Genomic DNA, 14,411 nt, shown 5'->3' with positions numbered 1-14,411 from the left:
TGCCTTCCGTACCATTCCCATCCCCAGCCTGTGTGCTGAGGCGGGGGAACCGCCGCTCGCCATCCGGCGGAAACTCCTCATCGTGCGACGGGTGTGTCATTTCCTTGCCTGTCCTACCTCCCCTGCGTACCCTACCGTTGCCCGACCGCCTATGGAACGTCTCTTTTTTTCAGTCGTCCCAAGGCAACGAGACCATTTGAGATTCGTGCCAAGCATTTGCTTGAGTCCCTTGGTGTGGAGCGTGTGGCCCCCCAACGACAAGGTTTTACTCGCCTGTCTCCCTGGTTGCTCCAGAGGCCCAGCATCCTTCTAGACTTGTCGCAGAACCGGAGGAGCTGCACTCCTGCGTTTGTTTTTACCTCCTTATTTTACGATATTTTACACCAGCATCCGGACCATGTACCTGTGTTTACGGATGGCTCTAAACAGGGGGACTCTGTTGGTTGTGCTGTTGTTTTTCCCTGATCGAGTCGTCTAGTTATGGCTTCCTGCGGCGTTTACCATCTTTGATATCGAATTGTTTGCAATCTTGCGGGCATAGGAGGAGATGAGATGTGTTCCCAGTCTTAAGTTCCTCATCTGTTCTGACTCCCTGAGTGCCCTTCAGACCATGCAACACTTGTACCTAGCGGATACGGTCGTCCAGAACATCCATGATGCCCTACTCCACCTGCAACGGCAGGGGAAGGAGGTTTCCTTCTGCTGGGTGCCGGGGCACGTGGGTATTAGGGGAAACGAACTGGCGGATGTGGCTGCCAAAGATGCATGTTCCCTCCCTCACGTTGTTGAATGTGCCGTCCCCCTCCATGCTGTTACCTCCCTTTTGCGTTTTAGTGTTATGCTTCAGTGGGAAGAGGAGTGGCTGGCGGTCGGTGAAAATAAGCTGCGTCTGGTAAAGGCCACCACGCGTCCATGGCGTACGTCCTACCGGTTATGCAGGCGGGATGAGGTTCTCCTGATTCGCCTCCGCATCGGGCACAGTCCCTGAACGCATGGTTTTTTACTCCGGTGGGAGGACCCCCCAATCTGCAGTGCTTGTGGCTTCCAGATTACTGTCCGCCACGTTTTACTTGACTGTCTTTTATTCTCTGACCAGAGGGCGGTGGTTTCTTTGCCACCGGATTTGCCCTCTATTTTGCAAGACGACGCAACGACTGTGGTTAAGGTCTTACGGTTTTGTGTCCTGTCCAATTTGTTGCCTCGTATTTTAGGGAGAGGGTTTTAATGTGCTGCTGGATGACTGGCTCACCCAGGTTTTAGGTAAGAGGTCCGTCAGTCACGATTAACTCCTTGTTTCCCTTCGATTTCTGTTCTCCTTTCCTTGTGTTTCCTTTCCTTTTTTAGTGTGTCCCTTCTCCTCTTGTTTGGCCTGTGTATGTGAGGATTTGAAACTGCGTCAGGTCTGTGTCCTTTAGCTGTTCTCCTTGTTCGCTGTTCGTCTTACTCCCTTCACTGCATGTGTTCCTGTTTTTATGCGTTTGGGCGCTGATGACCACGCTGTTTAGCGCCCGTAAACCTCAAACGCACACGCACGCGCGCACACACACACGCACACGCACACACACACGCACACACACACGCACACACACACGCACACACACACGCACACACACACGCACACACACACGCACACACACACGCACACACACACACACACACACACACACACACACACAGTCCGTGCAGTTGTGACGGCCAGTGTCCGGATGGCGCAGTGGTCAGCGCATGTGTCTAATAAGCACGACACCTGGGTTCGAATCTCAGTCCGGCACAAATTTTCAACTTTTCCTCTTTTTTAAAGGCAGAACGGAATAGTAATCACGTGACATCGACCAGTACTTGATTTCTAGACACAGAGCTGTTACGAAAATCGCTGTTTTTGTTTCCTGTAGAACTTATTTATCTGCAGTGTAGGGTACAAATTAAAAATTCATAATTTTGCCATCACATTATTTTGTGAAAGTGGAGGAGCACATTATCTGATTCCTAGCAGATGCGCAAATGCCACGACAGACGTCTTCAATATCTTGATACACCGTGTAGAGCGTTCACTTTCAGTGAATTAGTGACAAATTCAGAATGACAAATAATGTTGTGATTAAGAAATGTGAAATCACAGTGTATTCCTCTATATCCTCCCTGCATCTTTTGCCTTTACTGTTTTCCATTCCGGCGATGAGTACGGGTTAGGCTAAACAGTGTCGACGTAAATTTAATGGCTGTGCAACACATCAAATCATGCGCATTGTTACTGATACTGTGGAATCAGACCCCTCACAGTTTCTCTCACACTTCGCATACGCCCACCAGAAAAGTTCTCTTGTAAAAACAGTACAACCAAATTTTGGGCAATCAGGAGCTCAGTGTTCACGATGTCTAATTGTGAGATTTCCTGGCTTGATCCATTTCGTTCAAGTAATAATCTCTCATGTGATCTGAATACAGGGTGGTGGAGAGAGGTGCCCTCAATGAAGATACCACCAGGTGAGATTTAAGTGCGATCCTTTAAAGTTTTGAGTTACCGTCGATGGTATGACACAGATAATAAGACTTGGACACGGGAAATGTCCGCATGTGTGTCGGAAGCTGCCACACGGAACTGTGTAGTGGTACTGGGATAAAGACTGTCCACCATATTCTTCGAGTGGCCTGTGGGAGCGTACCCTCTGCTCCTGCTTAGTAGTCGTCGTCGTCGCTGTTGTTGTTGTTGTTGTTGTTGTTGTTGTCTTTAGTCCGACGACTGGTTTGATGCAGCCCTCCAAGCTACTCTATCTTGTGCGAGCCGCTTCATCTCCAAATAACTACTGCAACCTTCACCCTTCGGAATCTGCTTACTGTATTCATCTCTTGAACTCCTTCCACGAACCACACACTTCCCTCCGTCACTAAACTGGTGATCCCTTGATGTCTCAGAGTGTTATCAACTGATCCGTTCTTTTACTCAGTTTGTGCCACAAATTGCTTTTCTCCCCAATTCTCTTCAGTACCTCCTCATTAGTTACGTGATCTACCCACCTGACCTTTAAAGTTCTTCTGTAACACCACATTTCAAAAGCTTCTATGCTCTTCTTATGTAAACTGTGTATCGTCCATCTTTGACTTCCATACATGGCTACACTCTTTCAGAGAAGAATTGCTGACACTTAATTCGAGATTTGATGTTAACAAATTTCTCTTCTTCGGACAAGCCTTTCTCGCCATTGCCAATCTACATTTTATATCCTCTCTACTTCGGCCATCATCAGTTCTTTTGCTGCCCAAATAGCAAAACATACCCGCTACTATAAGTGTCCCGTTTCCAATCGCGTTCCCGCAGCATCTCCTGATTTGTACTGATTCTACTGCATTCTACTCTTGTTTCCGAGCTACCGACGGAAATAAAGTTTCCGTTAACTATAGTTTAAATCCGAGTTTAAACATGACTATCATTATTTTGTGTTTCTACCCCGATTTACATCGGTTTTTAAGCACCAATCGATATTTTACTAAGTCCAACTCGGAGCAAAGGAATGCCCCTGTTAACGATCGGTGTTCTCCTTTAATCGAAGATGCCCTTCACTTTTAGCTGCTGCGAAGTGGGTCGGCTTTGTGGTCGTAATAGTTGGCGCGGCTTGCGCCTCGGCGGGTGGTGAAACAGATCAATGAGGCTGGGAAGCTGGGCCGGAATGCCGCCGCCACAATGCTGGCCAGCTGCCGGCGTTGCGCGGCCCAGGGGGCTCCGTCAGAGCGTCAGAGGATGGGGCTGCGCGGTCCAGAAGAGTCTCGCTCTATACGCTTTTCTTTCCGTACGTGTTTTGGGCTACGCCGGCTATTGTAGTTTTCCGGGTCTTTGAACCCAGATATTATCGACAGTGACGCTGGAATAAAGCAAGGCGAGCCTCAGTTGGAACCACACGGAAATTCCGTTCATTCTATTTCCCTCTAATCGTGGCAGGGTAATCCCCCTCCTCATGGTACACCCCACCCCTCTCGCATCTGCGAAAAACAGGGGGGGGGGATATGGAAATGTCGCTGAGACCAGGCTGAAAACATCTTTGTCTTTGGCGTGATTCCCGACTTTCCTGGGTACTGCAACTTGACGAGCAGCCATTCACCCTGCACTTGGCATTACTGTAAGATCGCGGGACAAAATGTTAGTCACCCACTTAAGAGCACACAGGTCACTTCGGAGCGCCTAGGACTTGTTGGAACAGCGGCTGAAACGTAGCAGTCAATAGTCGCGCAGTTTGGTAATTCTACAGGATCTAACCATCAGTGTCTCCAGCAGGATACAGCATACTTAAAAACATTTTCTTTTTACTCACATCCTCGATGAATTTGAGGCCTTCATCAGGGACAGAGTTGGTGTTACGCGGTATTAGCGCCATGTATCTTGGGGGTGACTAATTTTTCGCCAGATGAGCTTATTCATTTCATCGGACGGCCTTCTTGTCGCCACATTTTCAGTTTATCCTAAAGGTGATCAAGAGGTAGCAGTTGTATATTCAGCTGCTCATGGTTGTGTTTCTGAGACGAAAACCACACAGGTATTTTCCCAGTTGGGTGTAGACAACCACCTGAAATGCACTTAAAGGCTATCCGATCTACCATGCTGACACAGTCAATATCTAGAGACCTATATGAAGCGTTTCATTCTACATTATAAATATGCCAGAATGTTACCAGTACTTATCGATAAAACAGATTCAGGACGATTAACATTTGAATTTTTTTTCCAACTAATACTTGAATAAGTCCACGTGTATCCGCGACTAGAATATGATATACCGGGTGATCAAAAAGTCAGTATAAATTTGAAAACTGAATAAATCACGGAATAATGTAGATAGAGAGATACAAATTGACACACATGCTTGGAATGACATGGGGTTTTATTAACAAAAAAAAAAACACACAAACGTTCAAAAAATGTCCTACAGATGGCGCTTCATCTGATCAGAATAGCAATAATTAGCGTAACAAAGTAAGACAAAGCAAAGATGATGTTCTTTACAGGATGTGCTCAATATGTCCACTATCATTCCTCAACAATAGCGGTAGTCGAAGAATAATGATGTGAACAGCACTGTAAAACATGTCGGGAGTTATGGTGAGGCAGTGGCGTCGGATGTTGTCTTTCAGCATCCCTAGAGATGTCGGTCGATCAAGATACACTTGCGACTTCAGGTAACCCCAAAGCCAATAATCGCACGGACTGAGGTCCCCATGTCATTCCAAGCATGTGTGTCAATTTTTAGCTCTCTATCTACATTATTCCGTCGTTTATTAAGTTTTCAAATTTGTACTGACTTTTTGACCACCCTGTACAACTAACAATTTTAAAATCTAGCGTAGTCTATACTCTCTGGTGCAGTAGTACCAGTAAATACAGCACAACAACGGCTTTATAATTGCTGTATCAAGAATATGAGGAATCGAGCACAACTGTTGCATTACTGCCAACAGCAGCAAAATGATTCAAATGGCTCTGTCACCATGGGACTTGACTTGTGAGGTCATCAGTCCCCTAGAACTTAGAACTACTTAAACCTAACTAGCCTAAGGACATCACACACATCCATGCCCGAGGCAGGATTCAAACCTGCGACCGTAGCGGTCGTGCGGTTCCAGACTGCAGCGCCTAGAACCGCTCGGCCACTTCGGCCGGCAACAGCAGCAAGAAACTCATATTTCAGGGTATAGTACTGCACGTCTAGGAACAAACTAAGCCATATTTTGGTACAGAAAGTATCAAATTTAAGGATTATATTGAGAGCTTAATAATTATCTCATTGTAATAGACGTGAGAATAATGGATAATCGCGGCGCGGGGTAGCCGCGCTCTCTAGGGCGCCTTGTCACGGTCCGTTCGGCTCTCCCCGTCGGAGGTTCGAGTCCTACCTCGGGCATGGGTCTATCTGTGTTGTCCTTAGCGTAAGTTTAATTAAGTAGCGTGTAAGACTAGGGACCGATGACCCCATGGCCCCATAGGAATAACTATTCCTAAACAACGGCGCACGAAGTCCGAACTGCGTATGCGAATGCGCAACTGATGACGCACTGCACGCGAATGACAGGGATCCGGGTTCCATTACCGTTAGGCATTAGTTTTGTACGTTCAAGTTAGAAATGCAAACACATTCCATTAGTTAGGTAAGAAGGTACTGTTTCCAGAATTAATCTTTCATTCCAACGATGTCTATACTGATGTGTATCAGGACTCTAACGTGGGTCTTTACCATTCATAGACAACACATTACTGGGTGAGTTATCTGAGCGTGGCTCAGATCAAAGACACAGTTATCGGCAGTCACAGCTTTATATCCGCACTGTGCCATGAGGCTTGGTCGGACATCTCAATTTAGAGAATGTTTCCTGTCAAAATTCGAGATCAAAGTTAGCGACCAGATAATGGACACCTACTGGAAAGATTAATATCGTTGCTAGTACCTGGTAATGCATGTAAGTATGTGTGTGTCTGTATGTAAGTATGTGTGTGTATGTATGTAAGTATGTATGTATTAAACGGGGGACCTAGAAACGATGGAGAGGCTTCGTCCCACTGTAGACCTCAGTGGTTCACAACCCCACAACATGGCACAGCAGTCCACCCACCCCACGGCCGCCCCACACCGAACACATGGTTACTGTGCCATTCAGCCTCCAGTGGACCCCCGGGGAGCATCTCATACCAGACGAGTGTCACACCAAGTGTTTGCATGGTAGAGTAATTATGGTGTACGCGTACGTGGAGACGTGTGTTTGCGCAGCAATCGCCGACCAGTAGCTGTTTCCCTGGCTGCAGTGCCTAATAGTGCTGTAACTTCTTGACCCAAGTTCTTACTGCTGTTAGTGTCGCTGCCTCTTGTTCGCGGAGTCAGAGGTTCGACTTCTGCCTTATTCGAGATTGTATTCTTTCGGGGACTGGGTGTTTCTGTTGACCTAATCATTTCACACGACCTTCATTGACACACCAGTCACCGAAGTGGCGTCAGATAGAATTACTTGCACCAGGCGGCCGAAGAACCCCAGACGGGGTCTGCTGGCCAATAACGCCATACAGTCATTTCAGTTTTCACTGCTCTGTTTTTACAAGAAGTAGTCATGCAGTTATAATTATCACTTCGAAAAAGTAAAGTTAGAGCGCTCTCTCTCTCTCTCTCTCTCTCTCTCTCTCTCTTTCTTTCTTTCTTTCTCTTTTTGTCGGTACGCGCCTGCAGTCCCGGTACACATTAAAGTCGGCGCGCCATAGTACAGTAGCACGCCGCTACTAGAGCCAGTGAGCTGCGCAATTTTCCTTTGGTTCCTCTACTGGCTTGCCACGGTACTGTAGCACCGAGATTTCAGTGGGTACATGGACTGCTGCCATGTATCTGCAGAGAAAAAATTGAGCTAACTTAATTTTTTCGAGGGGTTAGTTACAACTTTGAATATCCTCTGTAAAACTTCAATTCCCGTAAACAACGGTTGCTAGTTAACAGATTTTTTTTTAAAGATGTGGATAGTGTTTTTGGACGTAGAAAATTTCTTACGATATTCACTGAGCGCAATTTGAAAAGGAAACAGATGCGTCAAGTGGTCAAGGCTGTGAACTGTGACAGTGGGTAGAACGTTAACTTGTAAACTGCAGTTGAGGGTACCGATTCCATTTTTGGACGGAGCGGGGTTTAAATCCCGTCCACCCCTCCAAATGTGGGTTTTTCGTAGAGTTCCTAAATAACTTGATACCGCAGGATGCTTTCTTCGAAAAAATACACGGCCTATTTCCTTCCCCAACCTTTTCCTATTTTACAGCTTGCTGCTTTTATAATTCATTGTCGAGAAGACGCTAAACTATAATCTTCTCACTATATGTCCTTAACAGCGATCAGTTCCGCGTTAGCCGTTCCTCACTTACGTGTTCCGCAGTTTGCTTACCTCAGATAAGAAATATATCGGGCGACGCTGTGACTCCTATCTAGTTCATGTTGCTGATGATTTGTTATGGTTCAGAGTAAGCTGGACGTTAAACTCTCAGCAGGGTTTTCCCGTTTTTGTGCTGTTGTCCTAGAGATAGCCAGAGTTTCCAGCATACTCTTCTGGACCTTGAACCGACCACCATGGTGCGGGCAGCTAGTTGTGTACTCTCACCGGTGACAGGCTTATAGAGATAAGTCATGAGTCCAGTAGCTGTTTCCTTGGCTGCACTTCCTAGTGCGCCATCGCATTCCTCCCCTTCCAAAATAAGCCTGCGCTCTGCGCCTTACACCCCACACACGTTAGACGTGTACCAAGTCAGGCATATTGCCCCGTGACGTCTTGGCTTGAAGATGATGGTTTTCTACGGAGGACGTCACGTTCGGTATTCACTTTTTCCCGTTAGCCTCAGCTGCATGGATCTACAGCACTAGCACCTGAATTACGAACTTTGTAGCTATTTTGAAGTTACTCTTCGAGATAGTTTCTTCAGCTTGCACTGTGGAGATTTCTGAATCACCCTATTGTCGTCGTTGCCATCTTCAGTCCGGAGCACGCACACACACACACACAAACACACACACAAACACACACACACACACACACACACACACACACACACACACACACACACACACAGAGAGAGAGAGAGAGAGAGAGAGAGAGAGAGAGAGAGAGAGAGAGAGAGAGAGAGCGGGGGGAGGGGGCGGCGGCAATGTTGATATCGACACTTACTGGTCGAAAGCTCAGAACGGCATGTTTTTAATTCATCTGTCTTTGCAGTCGATGGGTTAGTAGGCACGGTGCTACCAAACATATTTCAATGCTCCTCAACGCTTTCACAATAGGATAGCAGGTTTCATTAAATTCCCGCAGTTTTTGTCTTTCTAGGATAGCAGGTTTCATTAAATGCCCGCAGTTTTTGTCTTTCGTTTTTACCAGAAATTTTGGCAGCATGAAGCAAGTTACCTTCACTGCAGTTTTTGCGTCCAGTAGAGGAACAACCATGAATTGCTCTTTCTTGTCATTTAAAATTAGATAAACTATTTTAGTTACATCCAGAATTGCGCCAGCAACAAAACTTTAGTCTAAAAATTGCTGTGAAAATTGAATGCGACAGTCATTGCTGCAGATCCGTCTTGATTACGATCCTTTTATAGACATTAAATTACATAAAATGAACCGACAAAGGACTTATAGAAGTGCACAGACACCTATAGAATAGGTAATGGAAAGTGGGATACCAGTGTCTGTTACGTTACCCAATAGCGCTAGCTGTATTCAAGGTCACCCCTATTCACTTCCCTCTGGGGAACCACCAGAAATTGTTCAAGGTCATCCAGGGGAACTCTCGTCCTATCCACGCACCTTAGGCAACTAGATATCGGTCACATGGCCTTGTGTTGTATAAAATTGATTGGCGACCCCTACCATCTCTCAGCCAATAGTAAACAATTTAAATGGCTAGAAACACCTCGCCTCCCCCTCCGGACCGGTGAAGCCACAACCAAGCCCTCCACCTCGCCACTCGTGCTTTTATAACTAGAACATTTGAGCAGGTAACTTTATTCTTGAGCTGTACTCCACAGGCAGAGGATCGGTCTTGCCTATTTGTGACAACAAATTAATTTTATTGTAATTACGTTAAGTCACACCAGTCGAGATGTAGGGAGAGGACGAGGATGTAAATGTTTGTTAATAAAAAATTTAATATTACACGATTTTTGTCATTCGAGGCATCAGGAGAGACCACACCCAGTCAGATATGTATGTACTCTCTTTTTTTCAGCATTTAGTCTATTTTTCCATATTTTCTACAACTTTATCTATTTTTCCACATTTTCTACAAATTTCCATAGTTCTGCGAATTTTTCACATTTTTATGTCTTTTTCCATACGTACTATTGTATATATGTAAATTTACAAGACTATATATGGTTTTATTGTGAATTCCCGCAACGAATTGTTTGACAACAAACATTCTGTCACACAGACGTTACATGTCCATAACTACGTTCTGTAACGTCATAGTTTAAGAGGGGCCGTCAAATGAAAACCTAACACATGTCACAACAGGACCGTGGAATGGTTCCATTCAAAAGAAGTCACCAAACGTGTTAAGATATTTATCCCGCTGGTAGATGAGACGATCAATTCGTGTTTCATAGAACGCCGTTGGCCGCTAACCCCTGCTCCCACACTACCGATAGGACGAAGGCTGCACTTGAACAGTTTGGTTGGGAAACACTCCACCATCCTCCCGGCACCATCAGCCCGGATCTTTCACCGAGTGGGTCTCAGATCTTTGGTGACGTGAAAAACACATATTATGACATTAGTTTCGGTTGTACAAGGAAGTGCAAGAGTGGGTGCCGTTGTGAATCCGGCAGCTGCCGACTGCGTTCTGGGAAACACTGATTGGTCGTCTCGTCTCCCAGGGGATAAAAGACTTAACACGTGTGCTGATTACTTTTCAATGGAACCATTTCAAGGCCCCGTTATGGTGTGTTGTTCGCATTTGACGGCCCATCATGTGCTACGTCGTCTCAGAATCAAGCTGTGTACTGGTGCTTTACCAAGAATTTATTTGTTTATAGTGCTACTTGTTTACCATTTATCATCTCTGCAACAGCGTGTTTGTTGTTAAATAATTCGTTGCGGGAATTTACAATGAGAGCATAAACAGGGTGAATCACCTAATTACTTGCACCACAAATATCGCAGAAATGGAAAGTGTTACTCATGTGCGATTTTCACATACTGGATTGGTAGTCAGGGACTCGTACTGTTAGCCAGTAAACAGACGGTAGTAATAATTAGAAAGTGTATATTTTGTGCAAATCCACAATTTTTTTATACGAAACATTGCCTACTGACATTAGCGAACTGAAAGTAGGGTAAATTAGAATGTTAATAATGCTTGTTGCAGGATTCTAGTGCAAATCGTTTGAGATATGGTGTTTTAAAAGTTTCCACACCGACACTTGTTTGTGGCATTCGACGTGTGTAGCTGCTAGGCACGATGTTGTTACATTTGCTTAATGTACTTGTGTATTCTTGGGTGCATTGCGACTTGCTAGTCAGTGTGTGACAGTCCAAGCACTAGGTCGTATAAGTGGTCGCTGGGATGTACCAATTCATAAAAAGCCGACATGCTCGTGGTGTATGCAGAGTGTTGGAAAGATGCAGTTTGTTCCTGTACGGTGGATGCGGCAAGACATCCTCATAGACTCCAACCATCTCGGCAGTTATTTATCAACCATTTACGTGAAAGTGGTAGCTTAACACCTAGACAACATAACAGAAGGAAACAAGTGACAACAAAAGAGGGGAAAATTAATGTTCTTGCTGCTATTGCAGTTGATTCGCAAGTTAGCTCGTGCGCAATCGCACGAGGAAGTGGCACGAGTCAGCCAAGTGTCCTACGCATTCTCTATCAACTTAGGTTCCGTCCCCATCACATCTCTCTCCATCAAGAGCTGCATGGAAACGATTGTGAGAAACGTGTTAACTTCCGTAGATGGGCATTAAGACAGGGTACTCCACATGTGACTCGTGTACTGTTTATGCTGAAGCCACATTTACCAATCACGGCCATGTAAACCACTGAAACATACACTACAGGTCTGTCGACAATCCATGTTGGATTCGTCAGGTGGAACATCAGTGTCCATGAGTGTAAACGTGTGGTATGGGATATTGAATCGTCAGCTCACAGGCCCGTTTTTTATAGAGGGAACACCGTGAACGCACAAAGGTATCACAGCCTCCTAAGAAACCATCTGCCACGGATGCTAGAAGACGTTCCTCTGCAGACCAGGAGGAATCTGTGGTACCAACATGATAGCTGTGCAGCCCATAATGTACAAAGAACTACAGCATGTCTGCACGAACTGTTTACAAATCGTTGGATTGGACACAGAGGCCTGTTCCATAGATTTGACGCCTGTAGACTTTTTTTCTGTGGGGAAAGCTGAAAGACGCTGTGTACAAGGAGATACCAACTACACCCGATAATATGCAGTGACATGTTCCACTATTGCAGCCTTCGCGGACCTCTCCGCTAAAATGCTATCATGTGTGCAGCAGTCATTCCATACCAGACCGGAAGCGTGGATTGCTGCTGCCGGTGTTCATTTTGAACAAAACCTATAATAATGGTCAATTGTCTCGTTACTGGTCAGGAACCAAATAACTAGTGTTTTCAGTTGTGTGGTTCTTTAGTGTGTGCTACCACAGTTAAAGTACAAGTATCAGTGTGGTAACTTTCTGAAATATATCTCCTAAACGATACGGTCTAGAATTCGCAAGCAAAAACCACTGACATTCTATTTTACCCTTATGTCAACACGCATGGTTCCATTTAAAACAATGTACGTTTCCACAATAATTACACTTTCTAATTATTATCATAATGTGTGTATAGGCTAATAATACGACTCCCTGATTGTCAATCCATTCTGACTATAACTAATATGGTTTATGTAATTTTAAATGGCAATAAATTTGCAGTTCCAGGTTGTTGCACAACTGCCTGTAAGAACCGTAGTGAATGTAGCTTCATGCCGCTAGTATTTTCGGTAAAGGACTAAAGACAAAAACTGTGGACAGTTAATATTAATCCAGAAGATGAGAATAATGAAAACAATTTTTGGAAGCCGACTAGTTATTCGTTTCAGTGTGATATGCGTATTTTGTACTGTGGTATATGATTAATAACGCCAAATTAATAATACTTCCTTTCATCTGCAGTTGTTACTATTCTGTGTGGTGGTGTAGTACCACACTGCTATTCTATTTGATGCCTGTTGTCAGCATTGCTGTTTATTAAAAATGTCGAGATCTACAAACTATCGAGTTGTCCCTGAACGACTCTCTGCATATACTGCATCACTTTTTAAACACAGTAGATTGTCATATGTACTGGAGGAAACACCGTAGTACAATAATTACAGTGAATTGATACTCAACTGTTGCATGCGGCAATGCATGTGCATGCTGGGTGACGGAAAAACAACGTATTAATTAGAAGATTGCAGGTTTGGGTGTCGAAGAGGACGAAATTTTTCGGATTTCAACGGGTCGGAAATGCACCCTTATGGTGGTACGGCCGTCATAGGACAGTCAATCAGCAGGGAGTGTGTCCGGTAAGCGGGCGTCAGCTGTGTGTATATAGCAGGGCGAGTTTGTCCAAGCTGCTGCTGTAATTGTTGGGATAGATTTTCATTCGTGCTCTTTTTTACATTAACTAACATCTGGCCTTTAGAGTTCGTTATTGATTGGCATTAACACCTTATGCCGACGACCAATTGTTAATTTAAATAGTCAAGCTTTACACATAAAACGTCACAGATAATTCGCGTCTGACTTAACCGGTTGTTGTTGTTGTGGTCTTCAGTCCAGAGACTGGTTTGTGCAGCTCTCCATGCTACTCAATCCTGTGCAAGCTTCTTCATCTCCCAGTACCCACTGCAACCTACATCCTTCTGAATCTGTTTAGTGGATTCATCTCTTGTTCTCCCTCTACGAATTTTACCCTCCACGCTGCCCTCCAATACGAAATTGGTGATTCCTCGATGCCTCAGAATATGCCCTACCAACCGATCCCTTCTTCTGGTCAAGTTGTGCCACAAACTTCTCTTCTCCGCAATCCTATTCAATACTTCCTCATTAGTTATGTGATCTACCCATCTAATCTTCAGCATTCTTCTGTAACACCACATTTCGAAAGCTTCTATTCTCTTCTTGTCCAAACTATTTATCGTCCATGTTTCACTTCCATACATGGCTACACTCCATACAAATACTTTCAGAAACGACTTCCTGACCATTAAATCTATACTCGATGTTAACAAATTTCTCTTCTTCAGAAATGCTTTCCTTGCCATTGCCAGTCTACATTTTATATCCTCTCTACTTCGACCATCATCAGTTATTTTGCTCCCCAAATAGCAAAACTCATTTACTACTGTAAGCGTCTCATTTCGTAATCTAATTTCCACAGCATCTCCCGATTTAATTCGGCTACGTTCCATTTTTCAAGTCCTTTGCTGTCTCTGACAGAATTACAATGTCATCTGCGAATCTCAAAGTTTTTATTTCCTCTCCATGGATTTTAATTTCTACTTCGAATTTTTCTTTTGTTTCCTTTACTTCTTGCTCAATATACAGATGGAATAACATCGGGGATAGGCTACAACCCTGTCTCACTCCCTTCCCAACCACTGCTTCCCTTTGATGCCCCTCAGATGCTAGAAACGTAGGTTTGCCTTTCCTTAATCTATTTTCTAAGATAAGTCATAGGGTCAGTATTGGCTCACGTGTTCCCATATTTCTACGGAATCCAAACTGATCTTCACCGAGGTCGGCTTTTACCAGTTTTTCCATTCGTCTGTAAAGAATTCGCGTTAGTATTTTGCAGCTATGACTTATTAAACTGATAGTTCGGTAATTTTCACACCTGTCAACACCTGCTT

General features: G+C 44.6%; 2 protein-coding genes and 1 non-coding gene across 7 annotated transcripts in view; 2 read left to right on the top strand and 1 right to left on the bottom strand.

Annotated features, from left to right (window-relative positions):
- LOC126284460 (trichoplein keratin filament-binding protein) overlaps positions 1 to 14,411 on the top strand; it is a 713,651-nt gene that overhangs the window by 80,368 nt on the left and 618,872 nt on the right. The gene's annotated exons all lie outside the window — the stretch shown is intronic.
- Positions 1 to 14,411, bottom strand: part of LOC126284459 (serine/arginine repetitive matrix protein 1) — a 177,076-nt gene that overhangs the window by 48,371 nt on the left and 114,294 nt on the right. The gene's annotated exons all lie outside the window — the stretch shown is intronic.
- Positions 1,701 to 1,773, top strand: Trnai-aau (transfer RNA isoleucine (anticodon AAU)). Its single transcript has one exon. It is a non-coding gene; the product is annotated as a tRNA-Ile (tRNA).

The sequence above is a fragment of the Schistocerca gregaria genome, chromosome 8 (genome assembly GCF_023897955.1).
Source record: "Schistocerca gregaria isolate iqSchGreg1 chromosome 8, iqSchGreg1.2, whole genome shotgun sequence".
NCBI lineage: Eukaryota > Metazoa > Arthropoda > Insecta > Orthoptera > Acrididae > Schistocerca > Schistocerca gregaria.
The sequence above is the reverse complement of the archived record's forward strand: the minus strand, read 5'-3'. Positions and strand labels throughout refer to the sequence as shown.